The 12315-nt window shown below is 48.3% G+C and overlaps 1 protein-coding gene across 1 annotated transcript in view; it reads right to left on the minus strand.

The window, feature by feature from the left end:
- SMC3 (structural maintenance of chromosomes 3) overlaps window positions 1-12315 on the minus strand; it is a 123312-nt gene that overhangs the window by 89419 nt on the left and 21578 nt on the right. The gene's annotated exons all lie outside the window — the stretch shown is intronic.

Raw genomic sequence — 12315 nt, forward strand, 5'->3', positions numbered from 1 at the left:
CTGTGTCCGTGCTACCTTTAGGAAGTCTGGAGCCACATTGTGCAATTTAATGTATATGGGAATCAAACCTGTGTTTAGTCTATCTTACTAATACACAGCATTAGCCCACAAAGCTATTGGAGCTCCTGTGTAGTAAACTACTGAACTTGTCGTTCCTTTAGGAGATTTGCTGTTTACAACCATGGAATATACAATGCCACAATCATAGCACACAATAATGTCTCATAACTCTGTGCTGTGGTCCAGCTCTACAGACTGAGCTATAACGCTCCTTTTATAACATGATGTAAACAACTGTTGTCAATTTAGAATAGCACAACACTAGTTAAGAAAAAATCCCCGCCTGTGTAATAAACAGGGTGAGGTAAAAATAAGAATTTACTTACCGATAATTCTATTTCTCGGAGTCCGTAGTGGATGCTGGGGTTCCTGAAAGGACCATGGGGAATAGCGGCTCCGCAGGAGACAGGGCACAAAAAGTAAAGCTTTTCCAGATCAGGTGGTGTGCACTGGCTCCTCCCCCTATGACCCTCCTCCAGACTCCAGTTAGGTACTGTGCCCGGACGAGCGTACACAATAAGGGAGGATTTTGAATCCCGGGTAAGACTCATACCAGCCACACCAATCACACCGTACAACTTGTGATCTAAACCCAGTTAACAGTATGATAACAGAGGAGCCTCTGAAAGATGGCTCCCTAAACAATAACCCGAATTAGTTAACAATAACTATGTACAAGTATTGCAGATAATCCGCACTTGGGATGGGCGCCCAGCATCCACTACGGACTCCGAGAAAATAAGATTTTACTTACCGATAAATCTATTTCTCGTAGTCCGTAGTGGATGCTGGGGACTCCGTCAGGACCATGGGGATTAGCGGGCTCCGCAGGAGACAGGGCACATCTAAAAAGCCTTTTAGGTCACATGGTGTGTACTGGCTCCTCCCCCTATGACCCTCCTCCAAGCTTCAGTTAGGTACTGTGCCCGGACGAGCGTACACAATAAGGAAGGATCTTGAATCCCGGGTAAGACTCATACCAGCCACACCAATCACACCGTACAACTTGTGATCTGAACCCAGTTAACAGTATGATAACAAAACACGAAGTAGCCTCTAAAAAGATGGCTCACAACAATAGTAATAACCCGATTTTTGTAACAATAACTATGTACAAACATTGCAGACAATCCGCACTTGGGATGGGCGCCCAGCATCCACTACGGACTACGAGAAATAGATTTATCGGTAAGTAAAATCTTATTTTCTCTAACGTCCTAGTGGATGCTGGGGACTCCGTCAGGACCATGGGGATTATACCAAAGCTCCCAAACGGGCGGGAGAGTGCGGATGACTCTGCAGCACCGAATGAGAGAACTCCAGGTCCTCTTTAGCCAGAGTATCAAATTTGTAAAATTTTACAAACGTGTTCTCCCCTGACCACGTAGCTGCTCGGCAAAGTTATAATGCCGAGACTCCCCGGGCAGCCGCCCAGGATGAGGCCACCTTCCTTGTGGAATGGGCATCTACATATTTCGGCTGTGGCAGGCCTGCCACAGAATGTGCAAGCTGAATTGTACTACAAATCTAGCGTGCAATAGACTGCTTAGAAGCAGGAGCACCCAGCTTGTTGGGTGCATACAATATAAACAGCAAGTCAGACTTTCTGACACCAGCCGTCCTAACTATATATATATATATATATATATATATATATATATATATATATATATATTTTTAGGGCCCTGACAACGTCTAGTAACTTGGAGTCCTCCAAGTCCCTAGTAGCCGCAGGCACCACAATAGGTTGTTTCAGGTGAAAACGCTGACACCCCTTTAGGAAGAAACTGGAGACGAGACCCAGTTCTGCCCTGTTCAAATGGAAAATTTTTAATATGGGCTTTTGTAAGACAAAGCCGCCCATTCTGACAATCGCCTGGCCGAGGCCAGGGCTAACAACATGGTCACTTTCCATGTGAGATATTGGTCAACAGCATGGTCACTTTCCATGTGAGATATTTCAAATCCACAGATTTGAGCGGTTCAAACCAATATGAATATAAGGAATCCCAACACTATGTTGAGATCTCACGGTGCCCCTAGAGGCACAAAAGAGCTGTATATGCAATACACCCTTTACAATCTGGACTTCAGGAACTGAAGTCAATTCTCTCTGGAAGAAAATCTACAGGGCCGAAATTTAAATCTTAATGAACCCCAATTTGAGGCTCAAAACACTCCTGTTTTCAGGAAGTGTAGAAATCGACCTAGTTGAATTTCCTTCGTGGAGCCTTCCTGGCCTCACCCACGCAACATATTTTCACCACATGTGGTGATGACGTTGTGCGGTCACCTCCTTCCTGGCTTTGACCAGGGTAGGTATGACCTCTTATGGAATGCCTTTTCCCTTCAGGATCCGGCATTCAACCGCCATGCCGTCACACGCAGCCGCGGTAAGTCTTGGAATATACATGGTACTTGCTGAAGCAAGTCCCTTCTTAGCTCCCCAGGCCCTTAGTCCTCTGTGAGCATCTCTTGAAGTTCCGGGTACCAAGTCCCTCTTGGCCAATCCGGAGCCACTAGTATAGTTCATACTCCTCTATGTCTTATAATTCTCAATACCTTGGTTATGAGAAACAGAGGAGGGAACACATACACTGACTGGTACACCCACGGTGTTACCAGAACATCCACAGCTATCGCCTGAAGGTCTCAAGACCTGGCGGAATACCTGTCCCGTTTTTTGTTCGGGCGGGACGCCATCATGTCCACCTTTGGTCTTTGCCAACGGTCCACAATCATGCTGAAAAACTTCCCTATGAAGTTTCCACTCTCCCGGGTGGAGGTAATGCCTGCTGAGGAAGTCTGCTTCCCAGTCGTCCACTCCCGGAAAGAACACTGCTGACAGTGCTATCACATGATTTTCCGCCTAGCGAAAAATCCTTGCAGTTTTGTCACTGCCCTCCTGCTTCTTGTGCCGCCCTTTCTGTTTACGTGGGCGACTGCCGTGATGTTATCCCACTGGATCAATACCGGCTGACCTTGAAGCAGAGGTCTTGCTAAGTTTAGAGCATTATAATTTTGCTCTTAGCTCCATCTATGTGGAGAGAATTCTCCAGACTTAATCACACTTCCTTGGAAATTTTTTCCCTGTGTGACTGTTCCCCAGCCTCTCAGGCTGGCCTCCGTGGTCACCGGCATCCAATCCTGAATGCCGAATCTGCGGCCCTCTAGACGATGAGCACTCTGTAATCACCACAGGAGAGACACCCTTGTCCTTGGATATAGGGTTATCCGCTGATGCATCTGAGGATGCGATCCGGACCATTTGTCCAGCAGATCCCACTGAAGTGTTCTTGCGGGAAATCTGCCGAATGGAATTGCTTCGTAATAAGCCACCATTTTTACCAGGACTCTTGTGTAATGATGCACTGACACTTTTCCTGGTTTTAGGAGGATCCCGATTAGCTCGGATAACTCCCTGGCTTTCTCCACTGGGAGAAACACGTTTTTCTGGACTGTGTCCAGAATCATCCCTAGGAACAGTAGACGTGTCGTCGGAAAAAGCTGCGATTTTGGAATATTTAGAATCCATTCGTGCTGTCGTAGAACTACTTAAGATAGTGCTACTCCGACCTCCAACTGTTCTCTGGACCTTGCCCTTATCAGGAAAGCGTCCATGTTTCTTTTAAGAAAAATCATCATTCCGGCCATTACCTTGGTAAAGACCCGGGGCGCCGTGGACAATCCAAACGGCAGCGTCTGAACTGATAGTGACAGTTCTGTACCAGGAACCTGAAGTACCCTTGGTGAGAAGGGCAAATTTGGACCTGTATGTAAGCGTCCCTGATATCCAGTGACACCATATCGTCCCCTTCTTCCTGGTTCGCTATCACTGCTCCGAGTGACTCCATCTTGATTTGAACGCTTGTATGTAAGTGTTCAAATATTTCAGATCTCACCGAGCCGGTTGGCTTCAGTACCACAATATAGTGTGGAATACTACCCCCTTCCTTGTTGTAAGAGGGGTACTTTGATTATCACCTGCTGGGAATACAGCCTGTGAATTGTGTGAGGGGGAGACGTCTCGAATTTCCAATGTACACCTGGGATACTACATGTAGGATCCCGGAGTTCCCTTGCGAGTGATTCTGAAACTCTTGAGATGACCCCCTACCGCACCTGAGTCCGCTTGTACGGCCCCAGCGTTATGCTGCGGACTTGGCAGAAGCTGTGAAGGGCTTCTGTTCCCGGGAATGGGCTGCTTGCTGCAGTCTTCTTCCCTTTCCTCTACCCCTGGGCAGATATGACTGGCCTTTGCCCGCCTGCCCGTATGGGGACGAAAGGACTGAGACTGAAAAGACTGTGTCCTTTTCTGCCGATATGCGACTCGGGGTAACAAAAGGTGGATTTTTCAGCTGTTGCCATGGCCACCAGGTCCAATGGACCGCCCCTTTATACGGCAATACTTCCATATGCCGTCTGGAATCTGCCTCACCTGACCACTATCGTGTCTTCGTCTGGCAGATATGTACATCACATTTACTTTTGATGCCAGAATGCAAATATGCCTCTGCGCATCACGCATATATAGAAATGCATCCTTAAAATGCTCTATAGTCAATAAAATCTTGTCCCTGTCAAGGGTATCAAAATTTTCAGTCAGGAAATCCGACCAAGCCCCCTCAGCGCTGCACATCCAGGCTGAGGCGATTGCTGGTCGTAGTATAACACCAGTATGTGTGTATATACTGTTATGATATTTTTCCAGCTTCCTATCAGCTGGCTCCTTGAGGGCGGCCGTATCTGGAGACGGTAACGCCATGTTTTTATAAGCGTGTGAGCGCCTTATCCACCCTAAGGTGTGTTTTCCAACTCGCCGTTACTTTTGGCGGGAAAGGGTATACCGCCCATAACTTTCTATCGGAGGAACCCCACGTATCATCACACACTTCATTTAATTTATCTGATTCAGGCAAAACTACAAGTAGTTTATTCCCACCCTACAAAATAAGAATTTACTTACCGATAATTCTATTTCTCGGAGTCCGTAGTGGATGCTGGGGTTCCTGAAAGGACCATGGGGAATAGCGGCTCCGCAGGAGACAGGGCACAAAAAAGTAAAGCTTTTACCAGATCAGGTGGTGTGCACTGGCTCCTCCCCCTATGACCCTCCTCCAGACTCCAGTTAGGTACTGTGCCCGGACGAGCGTACACAATAAGGGAGGCAATTTGAATCCCGGGTAAGACTCATACCAGCCACACCAATCACACCGTACAACTTGTGATCTAAACCCAGTTAACAGTATGATAACAGAAAGAGCCTCTTAAAGATGGCTCCTTAACAATATAACCCGAATTTGTTAACAATAACTATGTACAGTATTGCAGATAATCCGCACTTGGGATGGGCGCCCAGCATCCACTACGGACTCCGAGAAATAGAATTATCGGTAAGTAAATTCTTATTTTCTCTATCGTCCTAAGTGGATGCTGGGGTTCCTGAAAGGACCATGGGGATTATACCAAAGCTCCCAAACGGGCGGGAGAGTGCGGATGACTCTGCAGCACCGAATGAGAGAATTCCAAGTCCTCTTTTGCCAGGGTATCAAATTTGTAGAATTTTACAAACGTGTTTTCCCCCGACCACGTAGCTGCTCGGCAGAATTGTAATGCCGAGACCCCTCGGGCAGCCGCCCAAGATGAGCCCACCTTCCTTGTGGAATGGGCCTTAACAGATTTAGGCTGTGGCAGGCCTGCCACAGAATGAGCAAGTTGAATTGTGTTACAAATCCAACGAGCAATCGTCTGCTTAGAAGCAGGGGCACCCAACTTGTTGGGTGCATATAGTATCAACAGCGAGTCAGATTTTCTGACTTCAGCCGTCCTTGAAATGTATATTTTTAAGGCTCTGACAACGTCCAACAACTTGGAGTCCTCCAAGTCGCCAGTGGCCGCAGGCACCACAATAGGTTGGTTCAGGTGAAACGCTGATACCACCTTAGGGAGAAAATGCGGACGAGTCCTCAGTTCTGCCCTATCCGAATGGAAGATTAGATAAGGGCTTTTATAAGATAAAGCCGCCAATTCAGATACTCTCCTGGCGGAAGCCAGGGCCAGTAACATAGTCACTTTCCATGTGAGATATTTAAAATCCACCTTTTTCAATGGTTCAAACCAATGGGATTTGAGGAAATCTAAAACTACATTTAGATCCCACGGTGCCACCGGAGGCACCACAGGAGGCTGTATATGCAGTACTCCTTTAACAAAAGTCTGTACCTCAGGAACTGAGGCCAATTCTTTTTGGAAGAATATTGACAGGGCCGAAATTTGAACCTTAATAGATCTCAATTTGAGACCCATAGACAATCCTGATTTTAGGAAATGTAGGAAACGACCCAGTTGAAATTCCTCCGTCGGAACACTCCGATCCTCGCACCACGCGACATATTTTCGCCAAATGCGGTGATAATGTTTCGCGGTGACTTCCTTCCTTGCCTTAATCAAGGTAGGAATGACTTCTTCTGGAATGCCTTTCCCTTTTAGGATCTGGCGTTCAACCGCCATGCCGTCAAACGCAGCCGCGGTAAGTCTTGAAAGAGACAGGGACCCTGTTGTAGCAGGTCCCTTCTCAGAAGTAGAGGGCACGGGTCGTCCGTGACCAACTCTTGAAGTTCCGGGTACCAAGTCCTTCTTGGCCAATCCGGAGCCACTAGTATTGTTCTTACTCCTCCTCACCGTATAATCTTCAATACCTTTGGTATGAGAGGCAGAGGAGGAAACACATATACTGATTTGTACACCCAAGGTGTTACCAGTGCGTCCACAGCTATTGCCTGTGGATCTCTTGACCTGGCGCAATACTTGTCCAGTTTCTTGTTGAGGCGAGACGCCATCATGTCTACCATTGGTCTTTCCCAACAGTTTACTAGCATGTGGAAGACTTCTGGATGAAGACCCCCCTCTCCCGGGTGAATATCGTGTCTGCTGAGGAAGTCTGCTTCCCAGTTGTCCACGCCCGGGAAGAACACTGCTGACAGTGCTATTACGTGATTCTCCGCCCAGCGAAGAATCTTGGTAGCTTCTGCCATTGCACTCCTGCTTCTTGTGCCGCCCTGTCTGTTTACATGGGCGACCGCCGTGATGTTGTCCGACTGAATCAACACCGGTTTTCCTTGCAGGAGTGGTTCCGCCTGGCTTAGAGCATTTTAGATTGCTCTTAGTACCAGAATGTTTATGTGAAGAGACTTTTCCAGGTTCGTCCATACCCCCTGGAAGTTTCTTCCTTGTGTGACTGCTCCCCAACCTCTCAGGCTGGCGTCCGTGGTCACCAGGATCAAATCCTGTATGCCGAATCTGCGGCCCTCCAATAGATGAGCCTTTTGCAACCACCACAGAAGATATACCCTTGTCCTTGGCGACAGGGTTATTCGCAGGTGCATCTGAGGATGCGACCCTGACCATTTGTCCAACAGATCCCTTTGGAAAATTCTTGCATGGAATCTGCCGAATGGAATTGCTTCGTAAAAAGCCACCATTTTTCCCAGGACTCTTGTGCATTGATGTACAGACACCTTTCCTGGTTTTAGGAGGTTCCTGACAGGTCGGATAACTCCTTGGCTTTTTCCTCGGGAAGAAAAACCTTTTTCTGAACCGTGTCCAGAATCATCCCTAGGAACAGCAGACGTATCGTCGGAAAACAGCTGCGATTCTTGGAATATTTAGAATCCAGTCGTGCCGTCGAAGAACTACTTTAGATAGTGCTCTTCCGACCTCCAACTGTTCTCTGGAACTTGCCCTTTTTAGGTCGTGCAAGTAAGGGATAATTTAGATGCCTTTTTTCTTTGAAGAAACATCTTGTCGGCCATTACCTTGGTAAAAAGGCCCGGGGTGCCGTGGATAATTCAAACGGCATCGTCTGAAACTGATATTGACAGTTCTGTACCACGAGCCAGAGGTACCCTTGATGAGAAGGACAAAATTTGGACATGGAGGTAATCCTTGATGTCCAGGGACACCATATAGTCCCCTTTTTTCCGGTTCGCTATCACTGCTCTGAGTGACTTTATCTCGATTTGAACCTTTTATGTAAGTGTTCAAAACATTTTAGATTTAGACTATGTGTCACCAAGCCGTCTGGCTTCAGTACCACAATATAGTGTGGAAAAATAATACCCTTTTCCTTGTCGTAGGAGGGGTACTTTGATTATCACCTGCTGGATATACAGCTTGTGAATTGTTTCCAATGCTGCCTCCCTGTCGGAGGGAGCCGTTGGTAAAGCAGACTTCAGGAACCTGCGAGGAGAAGATGTCTCGACTCTCCAATCTTTACCCCTGGGATAATACTCGTACGATCTAGGGGTCAACTTGCGAGTGATCCCACTGCGCCCTGAGACTCTTGAGACTACCCCCCCACCTTGAGTCCGCTTGCACGGCCCCAGCGTCATGCTGAGGACTTGGCAGACGCGGTGGAGGGCTTCTTTTCCTGGGAAAGGGCTGCCTGCTGCAGTCTACTTCCCTTACCTCTATGTCTGGGCAGATATGACTGGCCTTTTGCCTGCATGCCCTCATGGGAAAGGAAAGATTGAGGCTGAAAAGACGGTGTCTTTTTTAGCTGAGATGTAACTTGGGGTAAAAAAGGTTGGATTTCCCAGCTGTTGCTGTGGTCCCCAGGTCCGATGGACCGACCCCCAAATAACTCCTTCCCTTTATACAGCAATACTTCCATCTGCCGTATGGGATCTGTATCACCTGACCACTGTCGTGTCCCTGACATCTTCTGGGAGATATGGACAACGCACTTATCTTGATGCCAGAGAGCAAATATCCCTCTGTGCATCTCACATACATATATATAGAATGCATCCTATTAAATGCTGTACATGAATAAAATATTTTCAGTCAGGGAATCCGACCAAGCCAACCCAGCACTGCATCTCCAGGCTGATGGCGATCGCTGGTCGCAGTATAACCACCGTATGTGTGTATATACTTTTTAGGATATTTTTCCAGCTTCCTATCAGCTGGCTCCTTGAGGGCGGCCGTATCTGGAGACGGTAACGCCACTTGATAAGCGTGTGAGCGCCTTATCACCCTAAGGGGTGTTTCCCAACGTACCCTAATTTCTGGCGGGAAAGGGTATAACGCCAATATTTGCTATCGGGGTAACCCTACGCATCATCACACACTTCATTTTATTTTATCTGATTCAGGAAAAACTACAGGTAGTTTTTTCACTCCCACATAATACCCTTTCTTGTGGTACTTGTAGTATCAGAAACACGTAACACCTCCTTCATTGCCCTTAACGTGTGGCCCTAATGAGAAATACGTTTGTTTATTCACCGTCGACACTGTATTCAGTGTCCGTGTCTGTGTCTGTGTCGACCGACTGAGGTAAATGGGCGTTTTTTAAAAACCCCTGACGGTGTTTCTGAGACGCCTGGACCGGTCCTAATAGATTGTCGGCCGTCTCATGTCGTCAACCGACCTTGCAGCGTGTTGACATTCTCACGTAATTCTCTAAATAAGCCATCCATTCCGGTGTCGACTCCCTAGAGAGTGACATCACCATTACAGGCAATTTCTCCGCCTCCTCACCAACATCGTCCTCATACATGTCGACACACACGTACCGACACACAGCACACACACCGGGAATGCTCTGACAGAGGACAGGACCCACTAGCCCTTTGGGGAGACAGAGGGAGAGTCTGCCAGCACACACCAAAAACGCTATAATTATATAGGGACAACCTTATATAAGTGTTTCTCCCTTATAGCATCTTTTATATATATACAATATCGCCAAAATCAGTGCCCCCCCTCTCTGTTTTAACCCTGTTTCTGTAGTGCAGTGCAGGGGAGAGCCTGGGAGCCTTCTCTCCAGCTTTTCTGTGAGAGAAAATGGCGCTGTGTGCTGAGGAGATAGGCCCCGCCCCTTTTTCGGCGGGCTCGTCTCCCGCTATTTTTGAAGTTAGGCAGGGGTTAAATATCTCCATATAGCCTCTGTGGGCTATATGTGAGGTATTTTTTGCCTCTAATAAGGTTTTTATTTGCCTCTCAGAGCGCCCCCCCCAGCGCTCTGCACCCTCAGTGACTGTTGTGTGAAGTGTGCTGAGAGGAAAATGGCGCACAGCTGCAGTGCTGTGCGCTACCTTTATGAAGACTCAGGAGTCTTCAGCCGCCGATTTTGGACCTCTTCTCTCTTCAGCGTCTGCAAGGGGGCCGGCGGCGCGGCTCCGGTGACCATCCAGGCTGTACCTGTGATCGTCCCTCTGGAGCTAGTGTCCAGTAGCCAAGCAGCAAATCCACTCTGCACGCAGGTGAGTTCACTACTTCTCCCCTAAGTCCCTCGTTGCAGTGATCCTGTTGCCAGCAGGACTCACTGTAAAGTAAAAAACCTAAGCTAAACTTTCTCTAAGCAGCTCTTTAGGAGAGCCACCTAGATTGCACCCTTCTCGTTCGGGCACAAAATCTAACTGGAGTCTGGAGGAGGGTCATAGGGGGAGGAGCCAGTGCACACCACCTGATCTGGTAAAAGCTTTACTTTTTTGTGCCCTGTCTCCTGCGGAGCCGCTATTCCCCATGGTCCTTTCAGGAACCCCAGCATCCACTTAGGACGATAGAGAAAATACCCTTATTTGTGGTACTTGTGGTATCAGAAATATGTAACACCTCCTTCATTGCCCTTAACATGTAACTTGTGGCCCTAAAGGAAAATTACGTTTGTTTCTTCACCGTCGACACTGGGGTCAGTGTCCGTGTCAGTGTCTGTCGACCGACTGAGGTAATTGGGCGTTTTTACAAGCCCCTGACGGTGTCTGAGACGCCTGGACCGATACTAATTTGTCCGCCGGCTGTCTCATGTCGTCAACCGGCTTGCAGCGTGTTGACATTATGACGTAATTCCATAAGTAAGCCATCCATTCCGGTGTCGACTCCCTAGAGAGTGACATCACCATTACAGGCAATTTGCTCCGTCTCCTCACCAACATTTTCCTCATACATGTCGACACACACGTACCGACCTACAGCACACACACAGGGAATGCTCTGATAGAGGACAGGACCCACTAGCCCTTTGGGGAGACAGAGGGAGAGTTTGCCAGCACACACCAAAAGCGCTATAATGTATATAACAACCCTAGAAGGTGTTGTTTCTATATATGCGCTCTTAATATATATATATATATCGCCAATTTATGCCCCCCTTCTCTTTAACCCTGTTTCTGTAGTGCAGTGCAGGGGAGAGTGGGAGCCTTCCTCACCAGCGGAGCTGGGCAGGAAAATGGCGCCTGTGTGCTGAGGAGAATAAGCTCCGCCCCTTTCTCGGCGGGCTTTTCCTCCCGGTTTCTTTAATACTGGCCTGGGTTAAAATACATACATATAGCCTTAATGGCTATATGTGGTGTATTTCTTTTGCCAAATTAGGTATTTATATTGCTGCCCAGGGCGCCCCCAGCAGCGCCCTGCACCCTCCGTGACCGTGTCAGTGAGCCTGTGAGACAACAATGGCGCACAGCTGCAGTGCTGTGCGCTACCTCTATGAAGACTGAGAAGCCTTCTGCCGCCTGTCACCGGACCTCCGTCTCCGCCGTCTTCAGCGTCTGTAAGGGGGATCGGCGGCGCGGCTCCGGGACGAACCCCAGGCTGACCTGTGTTCCGACTCCCTCTGGAGCTCAGTGTCCAGTAGCCTAAGACTTCAATCCTCCTGCACGCAGGTGAGTTGCAAGTCTCTCCCCTAAGTCCCACGTTGCAGTGATCCTGTCGCCAGCAGGAATCACTGATTAGTTTAAACCTAAAAAAGACTTTTCTAAACAGCTCTATAAGAGAGCCATCCAGGTTGCACCCTACTCGGACGGGCACAGAAACCTAACTGAAGCTTGGAGGAGGGTCATAGGGGGAGGAGCCAGTACACACCATGTGACCTAAAAGGCTTTTTAGATGTGCCCTGTCTCCTGCGGAGCCCGCTAATCCCCATGGTCCTGACGGAGTCCCCAGCATCCACTAGGACGTTAGAGAAATAGAATTATCGGTAAGTAAATTCTTATTTTCTCTATCGTCCTAGTGGATGCTGGGGTTCCTGAAAGGACCATGGGGATTATACCAAAGCTCCCAAACGGGCGGGAGAGTGCGGATGACTCTGCAGCACCGAATGAGAGAACTCCAGGTCCTCTTTTGCCAGGGTATCAAATTTGTAGAATTTTACAAACGTGTTCTCCCCTGACCACGTAGCTGCTCGGCAGAGTTGTAATGCCGAGACCCCTCGGGCAGCCGCCCAAGATGAGCCCACCTTCCTTGTGGAATGGG

This window comes from Pseudophryne corroboree, chromosome 3 (assembly GCF_028390025.1).
Source record: "Pseudophryne corroboree isolate aPseCor3 chromosome 3, aPseCor3.hap2, whole genome shotgun sequence".
NCBI classification, from domain to species: Eukaryota; Metazoa; Chordata; class Amphibia; order Anura; family Myobatrachidae; genus Pseudophryne; species Pseudophryne corroboree.